Genomic DNA, 12,181 nt, shown 5'->3' with positions numbered 1-12,181 from the left:
TAAGACTCTGGAACAGTTCCTACATTGGAGGGTGGCAAATGTAACCCCACTATTTAAAAAAGGAGGGAGAGAAAAAACAGGGACCTACAGACCAGTTAGCCTTACATCAGTAGTGGGGAAAATGTAGATTCTATTCTAAAGGATGTGATAGCAGAACACCTGGAAAGCATAAACAGGATTGGGCAAAGTCAGCATGGGTTTACGAAAGGGAAATCATGCTTAACAAATCTACTGGAGTTTTTTGAGGATGTAACTAGTAGAATAGATAAGGGAGAATCAGTGGATGTGGTGTATTTGGATTTTCAGAAGGCTTTTGATAAGGTCCCACATAACAGGTTTGTGTGCAAAATTAAAGCAATAATCAGGAACGCTTCCAGTGTCCCTGACAACTATGTGTGCAGGAAGTGTATCCATCTTCAGTTACCGGCTACCCGCATTACGGAGCTGGAGCTGCAGTTGGATTCACTGTGGAGCATCCGCGATGCTGAGGAAGTCGTAGATAGCATGTTTAGTGAGGTGGTCACACCGCAGGTAATGGCTGCACATGCAGAAAAGAGATGGGTGACCACCAGACGGAGTAGTAGGAGCAGGCAGGTAGTGCAGGAGCCCCCTGTGGCCATCTCCCTCTCAAACAGATATACCGCTTTGGATACTGTTGGGGGGGATGACCTCCCAGGGGAAAGCAGCAACAGCCAAGCTCGTGGCACCACGGAGGGCTCTGCTGCACAGCAGGGGAGGAAAAGGGTTGGAAGCTCTATAGTGATAGGGGATTCGATCGTAAGGGGTGCAGATAGGTGTTTCAGTGGCCACAAACGAGACTCCAGGATGGTATGTTGCCTCCCTGGTGCTAGGGTCAAGGATGTCTCGGAGTGGCTGCAGGACATTCTGAAAGGGGAGGTTGAGCAGCCGGAGGTCATGGTCCATATTGATACTAACGACATAGGCAGGAAGAGAGATGAGGACCTGCAAAGTGAATATAGGGAGTTAGGCAGAAGGTTAAAAAGCAAGACCTCTAGGGTTGTAATCTCAGGATTACTCCCTGTGCCACGTGCTAGTGAGGGTAGGAATAGGAGGCTTAGGCAAATGAATGCGTGGCTGAAGAGCTGGTGTAGGCAGCACTTAAAGAAAATATCCCAGGTGTATGTCCGGCGAGGCCATATGGGTAGAACTTAGAAATAAGAAAGGGGTGATCACTTTGATGGGATTATACTATAGTCCCCCCAATAGTCAGAGGGAAGTGGTGGAGCATATATGTAGGGAAATCACAGATAGCTGTAGGAATTATAGGGTTGTAGTAGTAGGTGATTTTAACTTCCCTAATATTGACTGGGACTGCCTTAGTGCTAAGGGATCAGATGGGGAAGAATTTGTTAAGTGTGTCCAGGATAGTTTTTTGAAGCAGTATGTGGATGGCCCGACTAGCGAAGGGGCTACACTCGACCTCCTCTTAGGAAATGAGTCTGGGCAGGTGGTTGATTTGTCATTGGAGGAGCACTTTGGGACCAGTGACCATAACTCTATTAGCTTCAAGATAGTTATGAAAAAGGATAGGACTGGTCCTCAGGTTGAAGTCCTAAATTGGGGGAAGGCTAATTGCGATGGCATCAGACAGGAACTCTCAAAAGTTGAATGGGAGATGCTGTTTACAGGTAAAGGGACGTCTGGCAAGTGGGAGGCTTTTAAAAGTGAGATAGGAAGAGTTCTGGGCCGGCATGTTCCTGTTAGATGGAAGGGCAAGGCTGGCAAGTTCAGGAAACCTTGGTTGATGAGGGATATTGAGTGTCTAGTCAGGACAAAGAAGGAGGCATATGTCAGGTATAGGCAGCTAGGATCAAGCAGGCCCCTCGAGGAGTACAGGGGATGTAGGACTACACTAAGAAGGAAATTAGGAAGGCGAAAAGGAGCCATGAGATTTCCCTGGCAGATAAGATAAAGGAGAATCCTAAAGGATTCTATAAGTATATTAAGAGTAAAAGGGTAGCTAGGGAGAGAGTAGGTCCCCTTAAGGATCAGTGTGGCAATCTATGTTTGGTCCACAGGGAATGGGCGAGGTCTTAAATGAATACTTCTCGTCCGTATTTACCGTGGAGAAGGTCATGGAAGCTAATGAGTTCAAAGGAAGGGTACACTGATATCCTGGAGCATATCAACATTACAAAGGAGGAGGTGACGGACGTATTGAAGCGCATTAAGGTGGATAAATCCCCACAGCCTGACCAGGTGTATCCTAGGATGCTATGGAAAGCAAGGGAGGAGACTGCTGGGGTCCTGGCAGAGATTTATGTATCATTGTTAGCCACGGGTGAGGTACCAGAAGACTGGAGGATAGCTAATGTTGTGCCTTTATTGAAGAAGGCAGCAGGGATAAGCCAGGGAACTACAGGTCGGTGAGCCTTACATCAGTGGTGGGAAAGTTATTGGAAGGGATTCTGAGAGACAGGATTTTTATGCATCTGGAAAGGTATGGTCTGATTAGGGATAGTCAGCATGGCTTTGTGCGTGGGAAATCATGTCTCACGAATTTGATCGAGTTTTTCGAGGAGGTGACCAAGAGGATTGACGAGGGCAGGGTGATGGACGTTGTCTACATAGACTTTAGCAAGGCCTTTGACAAGGTCCCGCTTGATAGGCTGGTCCAGAAGTTTCGAATACATGGGATCTAGGGTGAGCTAGCAAATTGGATACAACATTGGCTTGATGATAGGAGGCAGAGGGTGGCAGTGGAGGGTTGTTTTTCAGATTGGAGCCTGGTGACCAGTGGTGTGCCGCAGTGCTCGGTGCTGGGCCCTCTGTTGTTTGTCATATATATTAATGGCTTGGATGTGAATGTAAGGGGCATGATTAGTAAGTTTGCAGATGACACAACGTTTGTGGTATAGTGGACAGTGAAGAAGGTTGTCTAAGGTTACAACAGGATATAGATCAACTGGGAAAATGGGCAAGGGGGTGGCAAATGGAATTTAATGCAGACAAGTGTAAAGTGATACATTTTGGGAAGTTAAACCAAGGCAGGGCATATACAGTGAATGGTAGGGCCCTGGGGAGTGTTGTTGAGCAGAGAGACCTTGGGGTACAAGTACATAGTTCCCTGAAAGTGGCAACACAGGTAGACAGGGTGGTGAAGAAGACGTATGGCTTGCTTGCCTTCATCGGCCGAGGCATTGAGTGCAAGAGTTGGGATGTCATGTTACAGTTGTACATAACGTTGGTTAGGCCGCATTTGGAGTACTGTGTACAGTTCTGGTCGCCACACTACAGGAAAGATGTGATTAAGCTAGAGAGGGTGCAGAAAAGATTCACAAGGATGTTGCCTGGTTTGGAGGGCTTGAGTTATAAAGAGAGATTGGATCGGCTGGGTCTGTTTTCCCCAGAGCGAAGGAGGCTGAGAGGGGACATGATAGAGGTATATAAAATTATGAGAGGCATAGATAGGGTAGATAGCCAGAGTCTGTTTCCCATGGTAGGGGTGACTAAAACTAGAGGGCATAGATTTAAGGTGAGAGGGAGGAGGTTTAAAGGGGATCAAAGGGGTAAATTTTTTACACAAAGAATAGTGGGTATCTGGAATGAGCTGCCTGAGGAGGTGGTGGAGGCAGGAACAGTAGTGACATTTAGGAGGCATCTGGACAGGTACTTGAATGAGCAAGGTATAGAGGGATATGGAATTAATGCAGGCAGGTGGGATTAGTATAGATAGGCATTATGGTCGGCATGGACGCGGTGGGCCGAAGGGCATGTTTCTATGCTGTATGACTCTATGACTCTTTCGGATTCTGAGTAATATACTGGCATGGATTGAGAATTGGTTGACAGACAGGAAACAGAGAGTAGGAATAAACGAGTCTTTTTCCGGGTGGCAGGCAGTGACTAGTGAGATACTGCAGGGATCAGTGCTTGGGCCCTAACTATTCACAATATATATTAATGATTTGGATAAGGGAACTGAATGTAACATCTCCAAGTTTGCAGACGACACAAAGTTGGGCGGGAATGTGAGCTGTGAGGAGAATGCAAAGAGGCTCCAATGTGATTTGGATAAGTTGGGTGAGTGGGCAAATGCATGCCAGTTGCAATATAACGTGGATAAATATGAGGTTATAAAAACAGAAAGGCAGATTATTATCTGAATGGTGATAGATTGGGAAAGGGGGAGGTACAACGAGACCTGGGTGTCACCAGTCGCTGAAAGCAAGCATTTAGGTGCTGCAAGCAATTCGGAAGGTGTATGATATTGCCTTCATTGCAAGAGAATTTGAGTACAGGTGCAAGGATGTCTTACTGCAGTTATACAGGGCCTTGGTGAGACCACATCTGGTGTATTGTGTGCAGTTTTGGTCTCCTTACCTGAGGAAGGATGTTCTTGCCTTGGAGGGAGTGCAAAGAAGATTTATTAGACTGATTCCTGGGATGGCAGGATTGACGTATGAGGAGAGATTGGGTTGACTATGTCTATATTCACTAGAGTTTAGAAGAATGAGAGGGGATCTCATAGAAACCTATAAAATTCTAACAGAACTAGACAGGCTAGATGCAGGGAGGATGTTCCTGATGGCTGGGGAGCCCAGAACCAGGGGTCACAATGTCAGGATACGGGGTATGCCATTTAGAACTGAGATGAGAAGAAATTTCTTCACTCAGAGGGTGGCGAACCTGTGGAATTCTCTACCGCAGAAGGCAGTGGAGGCCAAGTCATTAAATATATTCAAGAAGGAGATAGATATATTTCTTAATGCCAAAGGGATCAAGGGATATGGGGAGAAAGCAGGAACAGGATACTGAATTAGACGATCAGCCATGATATTTTTTGAATGGCGGAGCAGGCCCGAAGGGCCGAATGGCCTACTCCTGCTCCTATTTTCTATGTTTCTATGTTTCTAGATGGAGGTCATGAGATCCATGGTTGCTGCCATGCGGGTTCAGACTGCTGCCATCGTGGATGTGAATCAAAGGGGCTTGCAGGCTCTCAGGGCAGTTCAGCAATCCATCCCCAGTAGATTACTAGGATTGCTGAGGTTCTATCCCGGTGGAGTGGCAGTTGTTCCATGGAGCACAATCCTGCTGTGCTATCTCAGGGTGACAACATTCATGCTCCCACCACTGTCACTCTGCCAGTGCCCTTACTGGTGCCTGTCAGCCCAGACTGCTGCCACCTATGCTGAGGTGGTGCAGTCCAAAGCTAGGCCCTCAAGACCCAGAGCTTCTCGAGTGCAAAGCTGCAAGGCCATCTGCAGGCCCTCAGTGAGAGTCAGCAGCCTTCAACCAGCCATGCTGCAACTACTGGGGTAGCACCGTGTAGAAGCACTGGGGCAGGCAGAGGCACATGGAAGACAGATATTAATGGATGCAGAAGGGTGATTAGTTCTGGTATTTTTGCATTATTGATGTATTGCTGGATAAAGTGGTTGAGTGAAAGTTTTTGATATTGGCCTTTATTAATTGATGTTGGAAAGGGGAGTCTGAAATTGATGTACTGTTAGGGAATGGTGGCTCTGTGTTGGGGTGACAAAGTTCCTTTTAACTGAAGCAAAGCCTCACTCTGTCCAGTTGCATGGGGTGGATGTGGTCTCCTCCTCCTCCTCCTCCTCCCAAGATGGCCTCTGGAACCCAAGAGGTAGGGGCTGGGATCTCAGAATCACTGCGGCACAGTGGCTAGCACCGCAGCCTCACAGCTCCAGGGACCCGGGTTCGATTCCGGGTACTGCCTGTGTGGAGTTTGCAAGTTCTCCCTGTGTCTGCGTGGGTTTTCTCCGGGTGCTCCGGTTTCCTCCCACAAGCCAAAAGACTTGCAGGTTGATAGGTAAATTGGCCATTATAAATTGTCACTAGTATAGGTAGGTGGTAGGGAAATATAGGGACAGGTGGGGATGTTTGGTAGGAATATGGGATTAGTGTAGGATTAGTATAAATGGGTGGTTGATGTTCGGCACAGACTCGGTGGGCCGAAGGGCCTGTTTCAGTGCTGTATCTCTAATCTAATCTAAAAAGACTGGGAAGGATGCAGAACACCACCACAAATATGGCGAACCTTTCAAAAGTCCATTGGAATGACCCCCTGAGCGATTATAGGCAGCAAAACCATTGCTTGAGGAGGCTGATGGCAAGCCCCACAATGTTGCAGGTCATTCCATGGCTCTCATTGAAGGCCTTCTGACCTCACTTGGAGGGATGGCCAAAAGGGTCATCAGTCACATGTAGAAAGAGTAAATCTTGTCACCAAATAGTCATCCTCCGGTGACTCTTGGAGGCCCGAAGAAGGTTGGTACTGAAAACTCGTGCAGGATAAATGCATCATGGGTGTTGACAGGATAGCATTCACTGAGAAAAATTTCTTGGTGTGGTCACTGCATGTTGAGAGAGTGGTAGCCATTGCAGTTCCTGTATTGCTCCCCATTGATGTAGGAGGCCCTTGGAGCCATGTGCATGTAGTTGATAGTGTCCTGCACCACTGGGGAGCCCGCTCTCCTGGCAAATCTTCGTGCCCTTTCATTCTGCTGTTCCCTCCTCGGAGTGAAGAGGATGAAGTCCCGTCTCATCGTGTACAGTGCCTCTGTGACCTCCCTGATGCACCTATGAATGGCAGTGTTACTGATGTCGCTTGGTCCTGCCTAGAAGGATCCACTGGCATACAATGTTAGGGTGACAGTGACCTTCACGGCTACTGGGAGACTATCCTAGTCCTGGTTTGAGGCTCCAGATGGTGTGAAAGAGGTGGCACAAATCCATAACAACCTCCTTGATAGCCTCCTGATGCTCCTGGCTCATGCTCATGGCTATGTAGGAATGGAGCTCCTGGAACATCCTTCATGGGTAGGACCTTCTATGGAGAGCCTACATTCTCCTCCTCCTCACAAAGTTTCCCTTCTCTGCCTCCTTCTCTCTATGTTGTGGTCATTTTGAAGACCAAGAGTTACTGCAACATCTGCCTCTATACCTGTGTCTTTCCTCACTTACTGTGTGAAGCAAATATTTCAAGTTAGCTGCAACAATTCAGTACAGTGATACTACAAATTTTGCCTTAGCAAAACGAAGTCAACAACACCTCAGCTGCAACTTGGTGAGTGACCCTTTAAATAGCCGCAGAACAGGGCCCATCTTGCTTCTTAATGCTGGTAATTTCAGGAGTGATTATCAAAGACGCTGCCTGCACGTGTGTTGAACAGATTTGGTATCCTGGCGATGCATCAGCCTGTTCAGCTGACTGATGTCATGATAGTGTCCATTCAAGTTCTTCAGGTTCACATTGGGGACGCACCTGCATGTGCCATTGTAATGCAAGAAGCAGCCAGTGGCTCATCGCACACCCAGGAATCAGAGGTATGCCTATGGCACTACAGCAACGAATTTCTAGTTGGAATGCTTTATCACAGGTGATTATTAAAGAGATTGTAAATTTAAATGAGTCATTTAATTATTTGAAAAGAAAGAAAATAAAAGAATACATGAAAAGAGTAATGACATTAGATTGATACATCCAGTTGAAACCTGAAAGCAATTGCCTAAACACCCTCCTTCAATTCTGAAATTTCTATGATTCTGTATTTTTGTTTAATTTGTTTGCAGGATGTGGACAATGCTTTCAATCCCATCTCTGATTGGCCTGAGAAGATGAAGGTTAGTCTGGGCGTTTCCCAGAGGTGGGATGTCAATGAAATCGGGAACCCATTCGCTGGAGGCTTTGAAGTTTAGTTACTGGGAAAAGCAGTTGCCAAATTTCCCACAGCAAGGGACCTAAAATAGCAATGAAATAAATGACCAGATCATCTGCTTTAAGTGTTGGTTGAAGGATAGATATTAGTCAGGACTCCAGGAGAACGCCCCTGTACTTCTTCGACTAGTACCATGGATCTTTTACACCCATGTAAGAGGGCAGTTATACATCTCAACCGAAAGACAGCAGCTCCAGCACTCTCTCATGACTGCACTGAAGTATCAGCCTGGATTATATGATCAAATATATGGAGTGATACTTGAAAGCAGAACTGTATGATTTAGAAGCAATGTTGTCAACACTGAGCCACAACTATGCTGTTTTGATGCCAAGAGCAGCTACTTTCACTACCTCTGCCATTCAGCTCTTGTGTCAATGACTTAATCAAGGCTGTGATCAGATCTGCAGTCAAGTGGTTCTGGTATAACCTGATTGAGTATCAGTGCACAGATTATTGGTGAGTTGGTGTCATTTGAGGGCACTATTGATGATGCCTTCAACTTTGCTAATTACTGCCAGGAGGCTGATAGGGTGCGAATTAATCGGGTTAGATTTATCCTTTTTTATGGATAGGACATATCTGAGTGAGTTTTTTCAAATTGCTAAGTAGATGTCAAATCTGCATTAAAACATTGAATTATTTAGTTTAGTTTAGTTTAGAGATACAGCACTGAAACAGGCCCTTCGGCCCACCGAGTCTGTGCCAACCATCAACCACCCATTTATACTAATCCTACACTAATTCCATATTCCTACCACATCCCCACCTGTCCCTATATTTCCCTACCACCTACCTATACTAGGGGCAATTGCTAATGGCCAATTTACCTATCAACCTGCAAGTCTTTGGCATGTGGGAGGAAACCAGAGGAAACCCACGCAGACACAGGGAGAACTAGCAAACTCCACACAGGCAGTACCCAGAATTGAACACGGGTCGCTGGAGCTGTGAGGCTGCGGTGCGAATCACTGTGCCACCCCTGTGAGATAATCTTGGACATGTAGTTAGAGATGAAATTTCTCTCCTTTATTTGTGTGCAATAACTTGCACTCCATGAATGGAACACAGCTAGGACTGACAGTAGATAGATTTCATTAATGTCAAAATTTCACTTTTCATCTTTCATATACATTTTTGTACCAGTGCATATTTGGAGGTCTAATAAGATATCACATTTATCGTTGTGGGAAGAACCAGTGCCACAGTATCTGACTGCAATGAAGAAATAACTGAAAATATTACTGATTTCAGAACCATGACACCAGGTCCCTGAATCAGTAGAATGTATACAAGTGACACATCTCAGAATGTGGACTCAAGGGATTTAATTCATACTTGTCAGTGAGTCAATTTCCAGTTTATTTCACTGTGTGGCTCATGACAAGGCACTGAATGTGGCTAGTCAGAAGAGGTAATAAAAAGAGACTGTATGCTTTTCTGGAGAATTTGGGGAATATTTTCTGTGAAACATATTATCGTCTGTCATTATTTGAAACCATAGAGCATAAAATAAACTTCCAAAAAGTACAACTAGATAGAAACAAGACAGTAAAATAAAAAAGAATAAATGTTAATGTTTTAGGCACGGGAGAATGATAAAAGCAAAATGCTTCAATCTCCCCACCAAAAACTTTCTTAAAGTATTTAGTATTTATACCTTTTCAGTTTATGCATCACTTACTGTGCATTAAAATAAATCTGAATTAAAATGAATGTGGAAGTCATCCTTTATGGATCCAATGCTTTCTGTGTGGGCAGTAGTAGCCCTGCCAAGTCCATCGAATACAACTCAAAATGGTGGAAAATCTTGGATTCCACCTGAGGAACAAAGAACATTGAAGTCCAACTCTTAGTTATGTTTTGTGCACAAACAGATTAACCAGCTGTGGATTCCATAGCTATTTCACTATTTTGATATTTGCAGTTGACATTGTTTTCAGGGCAAAATAAGTGTCAAAAGTCTTTTAAAGGCTCTTCAGCCACATACACAATTTTATTCTGCACATTTACCACTCACCATTCAAGGCAAATATTCAAATTCACTGCTACTTAACTTTAGTCATGCAATATAAACTTAATTGAAGTTGCTTGACTTTTGCTTTGAGTAGTGAATGAACAGCACCAGCCATTGGTTAAACTTTCACTTGCCCATGATTTTTGATGAGCTTTTGCACTGCAAGTTTCTCTCAGCCAACTATCCAAAAAGCATAACACTCTCCACAAGGGATCATGAGCAACTGTGTGTCTGCTTACCCAATTAAAATTATTAATGAGCAGCACAGAGTCTGATCCAGGAAATGTCAAATTAGTGAATTTAACGTCAAATCAAATACGCAAAGCAAAGAGAACAAAAGAAAGATTGTACTAAGGGAAAATGATAAAAGAGACAGAAAGAAAACACTAAAAAAAGTTTAACTTAAAATCTTTTATTCTTTTAAATCTCCAGCAATAACTAAATTTGAAGGAATGGGCTGAATTTTCCTGCCTGGGTCGCAATTCCAACTTTGGGATGTATTCTGGAGAGGGAACCCGGAAGTGGCCGTAGCAGGATGACGTTCATCTTAATTGGCTGCCTCCGTGAGCCCTGCCCAATTAGGGACAGCAGCCGGGTTCCAGCATTGGCTGGTCCGTTCAGCGCAGCCCATGGATAGGGCAGGTGGCCTCCCTCGCAGTGTGGGTGATGTCTGGCCAATGGCAGGAGTGGCACCAGTGCCATGGAGGTGCCTTCAGTGGGAGAGAAACAGCAGGGGGCCCCATGTAACGATGACCAAATTACACATGTGTGGCTAAATACCCTTCAGTTGGCTGCTTAATGAACTTAGTTGACGCGCATCGCTTCTGAGCAGGTAGCCATCATTCCCGAGATGCCGCCTCCAGAGAAACCATGCGAAGGTGGCAATTTGTCGCACAACCAGCACACTACACTCCTGCATGTAATTGTTGGCATGCACGCTTCCGAATCCACCTCCACCGCTATTCTAAAGCTCAGACCAATGAGACTCTGCACTTGTAAAAGTTGATTTTCAGAGATTGTTTGGCAGCAAATAAGACTTACCACGCTATTAAAAAAGTATTTACATTGGAATGAACAAGCCTTAACCTATTTTGGCAAGTATCCAGGAGGTAAAAACTGGCACCTCATGCCACTCAATACATTTGATGGTGAGATGCCGTTTTTGGGAAGCTTAATGTAGGAACATCTCAACTGGGACAGCAACTTCCACTTGCTGCATTTAAGTGTGCAAGGGCGTCACCAGAAGTTGCTGTCGAATTTTCACATAGATCAAAATCTGGCCCAAAGTGGATAAAAGCACTCTTGCAGTAATGGTCAAAATAATCAGTTTGAGTAGCAAATCATGATGCTAAATAGGTGGCTTTCTTACAAGCAAAACAATACCAACTCTCCAGTAGTCTACTGGGCAAATTAGGTATTCTCCCGACTATCCAGAGCATAATTGTGTGGGACAGTCTTTCTGCCCACCTGAGGTAACTGGCTGTGACACAACTGAAATTTCTGGTGTTAGGTGCCTATCTGCAGCGAGCTCTCTACACTTTGGTGCTTGCCTTGAGGAGAGACGGAGGGGAGGGGGGGTTGTGTGTGGGCAGAGTGATTGGATGCTCCTGTTATGAGTTCGGTTTTCTTGATTTATTGGAGAGGTAGTGGAGCAGGGATACAGTGGCAAGTTTCTCTCTCTCTCAGTAATAGAGGGAACCAATTGGGCACATGGCAGATGCTTCCAGGGGACTGGAGGACAGAACCTCCCCTTGCCATGGATCGGGCAGCCTCTGCTACATATTGTGGCTTCCACTGATTGATGGACATCTGAGATGCACCCTTAGTGATACTGGCACTGGCCATTGTTCTTTTAATGAGGGAATTACCTCTAAACATACAGTGGTGTGATTAGCACCAGCAATTCCCAGCAAGTGAATCCCAATGTCTTTATGGATTTTTAGGGACACACATTTATGAAAGTGTCCAAAATTTATTAATAAAAATATTGGCCCTGATCTTGACTGGGACAGGTTTTCCAAGCAGAGGAGTTGTGGTCAGCAAGTTTACCCCTCGGGCCGCGTGCATCTTTTTCTCCCAGCAGATTTCCCGCTCAGGAGCCAGCCGATTGACAGGTTTGGCTCCCTGTCAGGCAGTGAACACTCTGGAGGAGGTTGCAGGTTAGGAGCAGGTAGGGAGCCTGCAGTTGGGTCAGTGGAAGCATGAGGAGGGGGTAGCGGGTCTGAATTGGGGGCTGGTTCAATCGTGGAGGTGGTCGGTGATCCAGGGTTGGGGGGGTGGGGGAAGATAGGGGGTGTGATATGGCATTCCTGGGGAGGGGTCAGCAATCCTGGTGGAGGGATCCACGATCCTGGGGGGGTGGGGAAGCAGGTTTGCTTGGGGGGTGGGGAAGCAGGTTTGCTTGGGGGGTGGGGGGCTGGGAGAAAGGGCTCCTGTTCATTCTGGCACAAAAGCAGTG

This window comes from Heterodontus francisci, chromosome 1 (assembly GCF_036365525.1).
Source record: "Heterodontus francisci isolate sHetFra1 chromosome 1, sHetFra1.hap1, whole genome shotgun sequence".
Classification (NCBI taxonomy): Eukaryota; Metazoa; Chordata; class Chondrichthyes; order Heterodontiformes; family Heterodontidae; genus Heterodontus; species Heterodontus francisci.
The sequence above is the reverse complement of the archived record's forward strand: the minus strand, read 5'-3'. Positions refer to the sequence as shown.